The 12,415-nt window shown below is 35.5% G+C and overlaps 1 protein-coding gene across 4 annotated transcripts in view; it reads left to right on the top strand.

Annotated features, from left to right (window-relative positions):
* Nucleotides 1-12,415, top strand: part of Ptprk (protein tyrosine phosphatase, receptor type, K) — a 515,496-nt gene that overhangs the window by 411,942 nt on the left and 91,139 nt on the right. The window lies entirely within an intron of this gene.

Genomic DNA, 12,415 nt, shown 5'->3' with positions numbered 1-12,415 from the left:
TATAAATATGTATATGTATATATATGTATATGTATATATATGTATACATCTATCTATCTATCTATCTATCTATATATATATATATATATACACTTTGGCATCTTTGAAAGAGTATTTGGAGTTCAATGTGAAGAAAAATTCCCTGTATTTAAGAGTCATTTAAGAGTCATTCGATTGTGCCAACAAACAGAGATGGTTACTTAGTATATTATAGCAAGAAAAAGAAGATAAAACTGTCTGCATGCATTTGTGAGACTCCTCAGGGTTGGTTTTCTGGAAGATTTGTTGTCAGAGTTAGTATTAGACCCACATTTTTAAGCATTAGTTGATTCATCTGGGGGGAAAATGAATAGCCATGTTCTGTTCATGTTGGCAACTTTCTATTCGTTATTTTACTCCATCCAGTCACCAATATGCTCAATTTGTTCTACTCTAAATTTGTAAAGGCAACAAAGGCCTTTTTCTTTGGCTCATGAGACTTATAAGAATCTCTCAGAAGAAAAAATACATTTGTTCAATGCAAATATGAAGATTCTTTCTAATGGTTAAAATACACAACTCGGAGAAAACATCTGAAAATGTATAGGCATTTATTTCAAAATTTCAGCCAATGGATCAGGAGTTAAAGTTTGCATAAGTTAATAGAAAAAGACATTTAGATATGTATCACCTGTGCCTTACCAGATGTGAAATAGAGACATGTAAAATGAAATATGAAAGGTTTCACATCTGCTGGTAAGAAAGTTCTGAAGATTGGATAATGGTGTATTTCCATAGCAGAGGAAAGAAAACTATAAGTTATTCTGACATTTTAAATTTTCCTACTCATTTATTTGTTTTTGCATGAACTGTTTAAGTGACATTTTGTTTCTCTCTGAGGACAAATAAAAGCATAGTGACAAATAGTATATACTATTAGACATGGTTGAGCTCACAGAAATCGACCTTACTGTGTGGCATAGAATGTTTTCCAGTTGGTCAGAGTCCAATGGAGGCCATTCTTCTTTGTCTAGTGAGATGTTCCAGCTGTATTTCTGTACCCAAGTTAACAGAGTGATATCATGAGTAAGACAAGGACTTTGGCCTTGTACTACCTGGTTCAAATCTTGATCTTATGCCTCTGAGTAGTTGCTTAGCATAGCAAAATTATAAAAGCTCTCATCCTCCAAATAAGGTTAATTAGAGTACTTCCTCTTATGATTATGAGATTTTGAGACTAGTATATACAGTTGTCCCTCATCTGAGATTTTGCTTTTCATGGTTTAAGTTACCTGTGGCCAACCATAGCTTAAGAATATGAAACTGAAATTTTTCAAAATGGAACAATTCATAAGTTTTCAATTGCATGCCATTCTGAATAGCTTAATGAAATTCCTTATCATCTGTCTCTGTCCGTCTCATGCCCTGAATCTTTTCTGTGTCCAGTGCATCCATGCTGAATATGCTCCCTCCTGCCATTTCTTCCCTTAGCAGCACCCTCTTGTCACATCCACTGTTAGAACTGTAGTGCTTGTATTCAAGTATGAGAGCATGGATGCTAATAATACTTTTATAACATAATATATTGTTATAATTGTTCCATTTCATTATAATTGTTGTGAATGTTTTACTTGACTTATTTATAAGTTAAAACTTTATCATAGATATGCACATAGAGAGAAAAACTCTTTGGTTTCAGTATTGACTATGGTTCTTTTTTTAATTTTATTTTTTTGTGAATATACTGTACAGAGGGGTTACAATTACATGGGCAAGATAATGAGTACATTTCTTATCAAGCATTGCAGCCTCCTCCTTTGTTTACCCTCATATCCTCCAGCTTCCCCCCTGCTTCTCTAACAATCTCCCCCCCGACCGCACAAAGTGGTAAGGTCCGTTCGACTGCAACTTGTACTTCTCATTGTTGCAACAGGTCACTGTATCCTTAAACGACTTGTTTTTCCCCTTCTCCTCCACAAATTATACTGACATCAAATATAGTGAAAACAGGGATTATACTGTGGGGGAGGGACATACAAAACAACAAAGAAATAATCTTATAAATGCATTAGAAACAAATGCATGAAAAACATTTTTATCTAAGGGTTCATTTTCCTGACATCACATTATCTGACCTTTTCTGCTTGACTCATACATATACTAGATATTGCAAATAAGGGAAACCATGGGACCTATGTTTCTTTGGGCTTGGCTTACTTCACTTAATACAATTTTTTCCAAGCCTTTCCAGTTCCTAACAAATGGATAATGTCATTCTTTCTGATGGAGGCATAGAATTCCATTGTGTATATATACCACATTTTCTTAATCCATTCATCTACTGAGGGGCATCTGTGTTGGTTTCGTATCTTAGCTATAGTAAATAATGTTGCAATAAACATAGTTGTGCTGGTAGCTTTAGTGTGGTCTTGTTTGTAAACATTTGGGTAAATGCCCAAAAGTGGGATTGCTGGGTCATAGTGGAGCTCTATGTGAAATCTTTTGAGGAACCTCCATACTGCTTTCCAAAGTGGTTGAACAAGTTTAGACTCCCACCAACAATGAAGTAAGGTTCCCTTCTGTCCACATCCCCTCCAACATCTGTTGTTATTAGAGTTCTTGATTTTTGCCATTCTAACTGTGGTGAGGTAGTACCGCAATGTTGTTTTGATTTGCATTTCTTTTATGGCTAGGGAGGTTGAGCATTTCTTCATGTGTCTATTGGCCATCGTTCTTTCTTCTTCAGAGAAGTTTCTCTTTAAGTCTTTCGCCCACTTATTTATTAGACACTTGTTTCTTTGAGATTTGTTGTTGGGGGATTTAATTTTTTGAATTCCAAGTATATTTTAGATATGAGACCCTTGTCCGTTGTATGGCTAGTGAAGATCTTCTTCCAGTCTGTGGGCTTTCTATTGATCTTGCTAGCTATGTCCTTTGCCATGCAGAAGCTCTGTAGCTTCATGCAATCCCGTTTGTCCAACCTTTCTTTGATTTGTTGTGTTTCTGGGTCTCTATTAAGAAAATTTCGGCCTGCGCCAAGGAGACCTAGGGTTTCTCCTATTCCATCCTGTAATGTTTTCAGAGTGTCTGCTTTGACTCCGAGGTCTTTGATCCATTTGGAGTTGATTCTGGTGCAGTGTGATATATAAGGATCTAGCTTTAGTTTTCTACATGCAGTTAACCAATTTTGCCAGCACCATTTACTGAAGAGGCTGTCTTTCTTCCATTCTATTGTTTTAGCTCCCTTATCAAAGATTAGATGGCTATAGGTCTGTAGGTTCATTTCTGGGTTTTCAATTCTATTCCATTGGTCCTGAGGTCTGTTCTTATGCCAGTACCAAGCTGTTTTGGTTACTATGGCTTTATAGTAGAGTTTGAAATTTGGTAGTGATATTCCTCCAGCAGTGTTCTGTCCGTTGAGGATGACTATGGTTCTTGTACATACTTCCCACTCATGGCGGGTGGAAGGGAAGGTTACTATACTAATGTACTGTGTCTAGCATACTGTAAATGTATGTAATATTAGTTGTTGACATATTATTGTTAATATAATAATGCATCATACTGTAGAAAGACATAATTTATTTTATATAAGTGTGAAAGAAATATGTATGAATACCAAAGCAAGCTCACATAGTAGATAGAAATCCAGTTTCTTATATTGTCAGAGTTTTGCCTCGATCTTATGTATATCCTATTCTGAATATTTAACATTTTTTTACTTATGGAAAGACATACTTATTAACGGATCTTTTTTTTTTCTTTTACAGCACTTAGATTTTAAACCCAGAGTTTTATACTTCCTAGGAAGGCACTTCACTATTTGAGCCTTAACTCCAGCTTGTTCTGTTTGGATTATTTTTGATAGGAGGGTTTTTTGTTTGTTTGTTTGCTAGTCTAGTCAGCAGTCCTCCTATTTACATTTTTTGTTATAGCTGGAATGACCTGCTTACACCACCATTCCCAAGGATTTTGTTGATTGGAGCCCTGCAAACTCCATTTGCCTGAGCTAGTCTGGAAGTATCATCCTCCAGATCTCAACATCATACAAGATTTTGCTTTGGTCTGGAAATTTCAATATAAATGTAAAAAATTGTTTTAGTATGACGTCTTCAAGGCACAGTTAATCATTAGAATGCAGAACCATATTGACTGAGAAAAAACATTAAGAAAACTTTTAACAAAGAATTAGCTAAACAGTTAACAAGGGTGCACATTGTTGAAAATTATTAGAACATATGTACTTCCAATGTGGATATACATATAGACACCCAAGTAAATAGTTATTTCCTCAATCTGTAACATAAATGAAGAAGTCATTAAAACTGAATGACCACAAATAGAAATAATGTTAAATGCACACAGGAAGTTCTGGGTTTTGGAAGGTTGTTCTTTATGACATCACCACAGCCTTTCCCTATGGTGCAGGGTGCATCTCCACTCTCTAAGCCATTTTATTAAGCAAGACAGGCTCAGCATAGGATTATTAGGCTGAGCAGAAATGATTTATAGTCTGCTGACATCTAGGGCACATCTCTGTCATGTTCCACCTGTCCATCCATCAGGCCTTCCCTGGTCTCAGTGGTGAGTACTAAAGAGCCAAGGCCTTCCATTTCCAATCCCCTTCAGATCAAGGGAACTTTGTTGAAAAGAATATGCTTCCCTAGAAATCTTGGTGTCCTTTTATAATACCTTTCCATTTTCAGTGGCCTTTAATTAGCCAAAGTGTGTTAAGGCAATTATATATCAATAATTGTTGCCATATATATTTTTTAAACCTACAATGAATACTTTTGAAGTCAAATTTAATGCAGTGATTTAATAGTCTTGTACATCAATGCATCTCCAGGAATAAATGCATGATGAGAGTTATATTAAGTAAAACAAATATTTGCTGAATCAGTCACTGAATTTAAACTTAAGGCAGATGATTCAGCTTTAATGTTTAAACAAACTAGTTAAAACACCGCCTGCAATTTTGAAAAGTATCAGAGTAGTTTATACATGAATTGAGACACATTTTGTATACAACTAGAGTTGGTTTTTCCTTTGTTTCTTTTTCAAAAATTTTATTAACCTTCATGATGTTTACAAGTATATAATGTACTTTGATGGAATTCATTCCATCTATATTACTACTCCTTAGTTCTCTCTTTCCTTCTCTTTTCCTTTTAATGGTTTTGTTGAGTTTTATTGTGCTATATTCATACATATTGATTATATCCCTAATATTTACTTCTGTCACATTCCCCTTGTATCTATGTGTGCATTTATTTACATTGTGATATATTTCACTTTCTAATATAAAAGCTGAAACCGTTTCCTTCCACATAGAGCACAGTAAATTACAAATATTAAGTTAAATACATCCTTATCTATCTATACATCCATTTATTCAAATATATTTTCTTCCTGTGAATTCTGTGACAATTTTTTAACTGAAAGATAAATAGGATAAATAGTCCTGCTGAAGTTCTCTCTTCAGAATCACTGCTATTTTTATGACTATATTCTGTTCTATAGCTTCTTTCCTATCCTTGAATGTTCCTTTTTGTATGAAAGATGCATACTACTTATTTAATCAGAATTTTAAAATATGATGTGTTAGGCCAGAGGTTTAAAGAAACTCTGGAATTTACCTCATTAATAAGAATCTGGAGGTCATCATTGTGATGAGAAATTAAAACTTTATTAAATGTCATACACATAACCATAACTCAGAAACAAGAGAATAATATATAATGTTTTTGCTAATGAGAAACATTTTGACTTCATTAAATATATTTAAATGTTACAGCCAAAGTAAAAATAAGAACTCTCAATCTCTTGCTCATCCTCAAATGTAAGATATGCATTAGGAAATAATGTGTGTATCATTTAATGCCATTTCCAACATTTTTCTTTTCCTAACAAGTTGAATGAAATTAATGTTTGTTCCCCCATATCATCTGTACTCTGTAGTTTTCTATGTCGAATGGTCCCTTTTTCATGTATTTTCAAGAAGATAAAAACCCCTATTTCTGGCCCACTTATTTTTATAAGTAAACTATTTTACCCATGTTCCAGTGAAATATCTTACTCGACTAGGAAATAAATATATCAATTGAGGAGAGTTGAAGAAGTAAGCATATTCCCTACATTCTGTCCCTAAACAAAGTGGAACTTAAGTATTCATTACTTTAAAATTAGACAGCCTGGCTGAGCATGGTGACTCAAGCCTGTAATCTTGCTACTTGGAAGGCAGGGAATGGAGGATTACAGTTTGAGGCACAGTCTGGCATAAAAGCCCACAAGACTTGATCTCCATCAGTGGCTGGACACTGGCAAAGGGGTAGAAGATGTGACTTAATCCTCAGTGCTTCCATACGAACATGCTTAATTTCTCCAAGGTCATATGAGGCAAAAATGTCTTATCAAGGAAGTTAGTTTAGAGACTTGATGCCCAGGGCTTTGGCAAGAAGGAAGGTAGATACTCTCTGGCTCATTTCTACTATGCTTTCATATTTGCAGAAGGGAAACAGATTTTCAGCATAAACAATGTTGCTAGCACAATGTAGGCACAATTTGGTTAGCCTGCTATAACTAGAGAAATGGGCTTGTGTATGGATTTAAGACAATTTATCCTGTTCAAAACCTTCTAAAAATTACTTTATTTTGACACTTGCCTTTAGGGGAGTATACTGGCTTATATTTCAGTTCCTTACTTCAATAATTCGCCATGGAATTCTGAAACAAAATTATGTTTTCCCATCTTCTATTCACTCCTGAGCTGTCTTAGTACACTGCTATGCAATTCAAATGTTCAGGTAGGTAAGTGTAGCTGCTTGAGGAGATATTTCAAATAAAAGAAAAGAAAGCAGCAGAGAGATTAAACGAGCAGATAAAACTAAATGATAGCATGTACTTTGTGAATTGTAGTGATATGTACAAATAGCACTGAACAGAAGATTAAGGCATATAGAAAGAAAAATTGGAGATCCACAAAATCCTAGCCTTAGGCCCTTGTTGATGAATATTCCTTATTCAGTTTAAATATGTACTGAAATTAAACTAAAAAACAGAAACATTAAAGAGGAGATAGGACTAAGTAAAGTGCACAGATGCCTCACTCTTTTTTGGTTGAATGATGGAATTTACTCCATCATTCTGACATAAGTGAAGAAAAGGAAAGAAAGGAAAAGAAATAGGAAGGTCACATAATACTTTACCTGCCAGAGCTGACCTCAGAACTAATGCCAGGATTCAAAAGCCTGCTTACTGTATCCTTCCCATAAAAATATCAGGTGCTGGGGCTGGGAAGGTGGCTCAGTGGTAGAGTGCTTACCTTGTATGCCAGAGGCCCTGGGTTCGATTCCTTAGCACCACATAAGCAAAAAGAAAAAAGCCGGAAGTGGTGCTGTGGCTCAAGTGATAGAGCGCTAGCCTTGAGCTGAAGAGTTGAGGGACAGCGCCCAGGCCCAGAGTTCAGGCCCCACGACCAGACCCAAAAAAAAAAAAATATCAAATGCTGTCTTGCAACATATTGAAAGCTGAGGAAAATGAATGTTCAGTGCAGGGTCCATGAGTGGAAAAGTGGTATGTGATATGACAAAATATGGGAGGAACATATAAAGTGAAAAAGTGATGTGTAATTTGGTAATATCAAATACATAAGCAAATCTGGATGGTTTGTGCATAGATGATATAGATCCAACTTTGTACTTGTTACTTATGTTTTAAACCACATTTAAATTATAAGTATGAAATTACATATCATGGGACTAGTTTATTTGTATGTATTCACTTGAGGCAACTTTTGTGCTAAAGTGCTTCTCCTCAGTTCTTGCTGTTGATTTTACTACTCTATCTTAGTTTTTGATGAGCCCTGAGTGCTGTGATGTTTGCTTAAACAGTTGGATTCTTTGTTTTTACGTTTTTATTGTAAAAATACTGTACAGAGGGGTTACAGTTACATGAACAAGGTAATGAGCACATTTCCTATCAAACATTGTTACCTCAGAGTAAACCTTACACTTATTTGTTCACTGAAAATAATGGTTGAATTTGAATTTTACGTAATATCTTGAACCTTTAGAAGCTTTCAAATACCTGAAAATAATAATGAGGATTTTTATGCTTAAAATTTTAAAGTTACAGTTTTGTTATGCAAGGAAATCAAACATAGGACTTGATTTAGATGGAGATGACAAAAGTCATATAGTCTAAACACCTCTTAATTTAGAATCATGTCCTGCAAGATAGATCTGAAGTGGTGGTCAACCTCCCCCCCAAAAAAATTTTAGAGCATAGATGCAGAGGAGTATTTAACAGAGCAGATTTATTTACTCTGAACCAGAATTAATAAAGCAGAAGAGATGATAAAGCAATAGTGCAACATCAGAGGAAACTGAGTTCCAACAAACAGCCAAGTGCCCCCATTCAGCAAGTCTTATGTATATTTTTTCATCAGTTGTGGGGGTTGAACACAGGGCCTGAGAACTGACCCTGAGCTCTTTTGCTCAAGATTAGAATTTTGTTTTTTAGAAGTTAATTGGAGATAAAAGTCTCATAAACTCTCCTGCCCATTGTGGCTTTGAACTCCAATCCTCAGACTCGTCTCCTGAGTAGCTATGATTCAGGGCATGAGCAATAAGGGACATCAGCTCATAGGTACTTTTATGCATACGGTTTCATTATTATGCTAATAGTATGCTAAGAATATGTTCTCAGTTGTGACCTTTCCCAAGTAAAAGAAGGGTATTTCTAACAACTAGGGATGGAGGAATTTTTTATTTTTACTTATTTATTTTTTAATGAGGTGTCCTTACTGCCAAGATGGCCATTGAGGAGGTGTAACCTCTGAAATAGGAAAAAGTTCTATTGGGTTATTGCCAGATGCTGTTGGCCACTGCAGTAAGAAGTAGCCTCAACTATAGTCAACAATGGTGGAGCCAGATGTTTGACCAAATGTACCAAATGTACTGTCTTGGCTCCTTTGTGCTATTTTTTTTTCTTTCTACTTGCTAAGCACCTATAAGAAGTTAAATGACTCTTTGAAATGTTATCATAGCCTGTGGCTTTAAGTTATAAACTAGTCTTTTCGCTCCCAAACCATGATTCCTTTCTCTCTTTCCTGTTGAATGTCCTGTGTGAAAAAGGACATTGCTAATGATAGGACTATGAAACTCTTCCAATACTATTTATTTCCAAATAGGACTTCAGTAAGCCTATTTATTTCCAAATAGGACTTCCTGTGCCTGTTTTTGTGTATAGTAGAAATGGAGTTGAAAGTAATTAATTTTCAAGATGAATGTAAGCTCAGCAATAATAGATATGAACTTTCTAGTGAAGTATCTCACATATGAGACATTTTCATTTAATATCTATTATAACTCCTATTGCTACTGTTGTCATTATTAATATTATTTATAATTACTTATGGTTAGGAAGCTAAGGGAAAGATTTTCTGGAAGAAGAAGCATATTAAATTGTACCTTTAAAAATGGATATTTTTTGTCAGTTGGAAATGAAAGGCAAAGCATTCAAGGGAGAAATAATTAGATAGGACAAAAGCTTTGAGACTAGAAAGTATATACTCACATAGAATAATACTTTACTAAGTCCTATCCATGTTAAATGTGGAAGAAGAAAGCTTGGAAGTATATGTTCAGCGAAAAACAGTGGTCACTACTCAGTGTTGAACAAAAAGCAACTTAATTCCAGCTGTATCTGATACTTGAAGTACAAAATATTCAATCTATTTGTTAAATTGGTACAGAAAGATAATAAAAATAAAGAAACTAAAAGCTGGGTACAACTCTTCCTTTTTTGTTTTTTAAAATATTTTTATTATAAAGATAGTGTACAGAGGGGTTACAGTTACATGAGTAAGGTAATGTGTACATTTCCTCCTTAGCATTGTACCCCCTCCTTTGATTTTCCCCTACCATCCCTTCCCTCCCCACCTCCCCAACACCTCCCTCCCCCCCCTCAGTAAATGAATGAATCAAAAAAATGTGATACACACAGACACACAGACACACACACACACAATGGAATTCTATGCCTCCATCAGAAAGAATGACACCACCACATTTGTTAGGCAATGAAAAAACTTGGAAAAAAATTATAGTAAGTAAAGTAAGCCAGACCCAAAGAAACATGGTTTCCCTTATTTGCAATAACTAGTATATGTCTAGGATAATCTTATCAGACAAATAGAAAAGGTTAAAAGCTATGTACATATGACCATCTAAGATGATGCTAAGTGAGATGAACCCCAAGATAGGGACACAAGAGGTTATTTTCTTTGTTGCTATTGTTTTTAAAGTACTTATAATGGCCAGGTGCTGGTGGCTCACGCCTATAACCCTAGCTACTCAGGAGGCTGAGATCTGAGGATCAGGGTTCAAAGCCAGCCCGGGCAGGAAACTCTGTGAGACTCTTAGCTCCAATAAACCACTAGAAAGCCCTAAGTGGTGCTGTGACTCAAGCAGTAGAGTGCTGCCTTGAGCTGAAGAGCACAGGGACAGTGCCAAGCCCAGTACTTATAATGTACTATGTGATTTTCTTTGTTTCTTTCTTTTCTTTTTTTTTTTTTACTTTCTGGGATGGTTTACTTTTTTTTTTTTACTTTTTTTTTGTGAAAATACCGTACAGAGGGGTTACAATTATATGGGCAAGATAATGAGTACATTTCTTATCAAACATTGTAGCCTCCTCCTTTGTTTCCCCTTCCCATCCCTTTCCATCTCCCCCCTCCCCCCTTTTGTTTCTTTTGTATGTTCCTCCCCCATGGTAAAGCCTCTGTTTTCACTGTATTTGATTCCAGTGCCCTGCATCTTGTTTATACATTTTCTAATTTGGGGAGGAGAAGGGAAATAACAAAATGCTGAAACAAGGATACAGGTTGACCCATTGTAACAATGAGCTGTACAAGACACTATGTTGAGAATGAACTTTACAACTCTTCCTTTTCTTTCTCAACCTTTTTCTTCCCTCATTTCCTAAACAGTTCAAGCTAAAAAGCACTGAGTTAGAGTGGAGCAAGGCCAGGTCAACAGAGAGGCAGTAGAGGCTCTTATACTTGATGATAGCCTGGGTATGTGTGGCGGGTGGGGGCGGGGGGGAAAACAGGAGTTAGTGAAGAGAACTCACAGAGGAGGAGGAGGCCTGAGAACAGGATGTATCAGATTCAGAAGATCATCAGTGTAGCTGGCCTAAGGCCAGTGTGTGCAGTTAGGGCTTGAGCAGAGTAGAATAAGTGTCCACATGTGGAGAGTATGGAATATAATTACAGTGAACTGAGCAGGGGCATTAAGACCCAAATGTGGAAGAATGGTGTCTGTGTAAGAGGGATAACCTTGCATGTAGTTTCCAATGAGAAATTTGAGGTAGGGATATAGAATTTGGTTTGGGTAATGACTCAAGATGATGGCCAATATGATGTGTCAACACAGGAGGATATCAGGATGAAATGGTAGATTCTTTCTGATCCATGTAGATGCTCAAATGCTTGCCCTGTTCATGATGCCTGAATCTGTATGTAGTGAAGATCATAACAGAGATGAAATCAGAGAAGGCAGAAGAGAATGTGTGTGTGTGTGTGTGTGTGTGTGTGTGTGTGTGTGTATTTGTGTACCTGGCTATGTATGTTTCATAATTCACTGAGAGGGTCTGAGAACAATAGCATTAATATTCTAATTATAATAAGCATCCCTAACATCTGACACATTGCTGTCTAAATTCCATTATCCAGTAATGTAACTAGTGCTTCCCAGTGAAATGTCTGATTCTAAAGCTGGATCAGGAAACCAGAATGACTTTGTTTTTGTCTTCTGGACAGTGAGAAGGGATCATTGATGATCTTGCCTTTACTCTCTAATACTATTTTGGAGTGTTTGATTTTGATTTATTTTATCTATATACATACAATTTGCAACATTTCCCTAGTTTTTCATAACCACAAAGAATTGTGGTAATTATTAGGTAAGAATCTTTTGCCATAGTGGTATAAGAATTTATACTGTTATAAGTACTTCTACAGGGGAATTAATTTTAATGAGCAATATGGCTGTTATGGCTGTATTTTAAAGCAGTGACTCATGCAAATGCATATAAATTATAATATAATTTACTCAGCACATTTTCAAAGTTATGTGTCATTCATATTAAATTACTAGGAGATGAATTTCAAACAAACTTCAATTTTGCCATACTGAACAATATGTAGGCTATGTTGTTTAATTTTTTCTCAATGTATAGTTATTTATATATTGACTTACCTGAAATTATTCTCAGAGTAAAGCAGACAAACATTGATAAGAATCCAGGTGTTTAATACTTCTGTGGAATAAGAGTAAAGACTATCTTTTTTCTTTCTGTTTATTTATTTGATTAATTTTATTCTCAAGGTGATGTACAGATTTATTTATTTGTTTAATTTTATTGTCAAGGT

This window comes from Dipodomys ordii, unplaced genomic scaffold, assembly GCF_000151885.1.
Source record: "Dipodomys ordii isolate 6190 unplaced genomic scaffold, Dord_2.0 Scaffold97, whole genome shotgun sequence".
Classification (NCBI taxonomy): domain Eukaryota; kingdom Metazoa; phylum Chordata; class Mammalia; order Rodentia; family Heteromyidae; genus Dipodomys; species Dipodomys ordii.
Note: the sequence above shows the minus strand (reverse complement) of the source record. Positions and strands in the feature narration are given on the sequence as shown.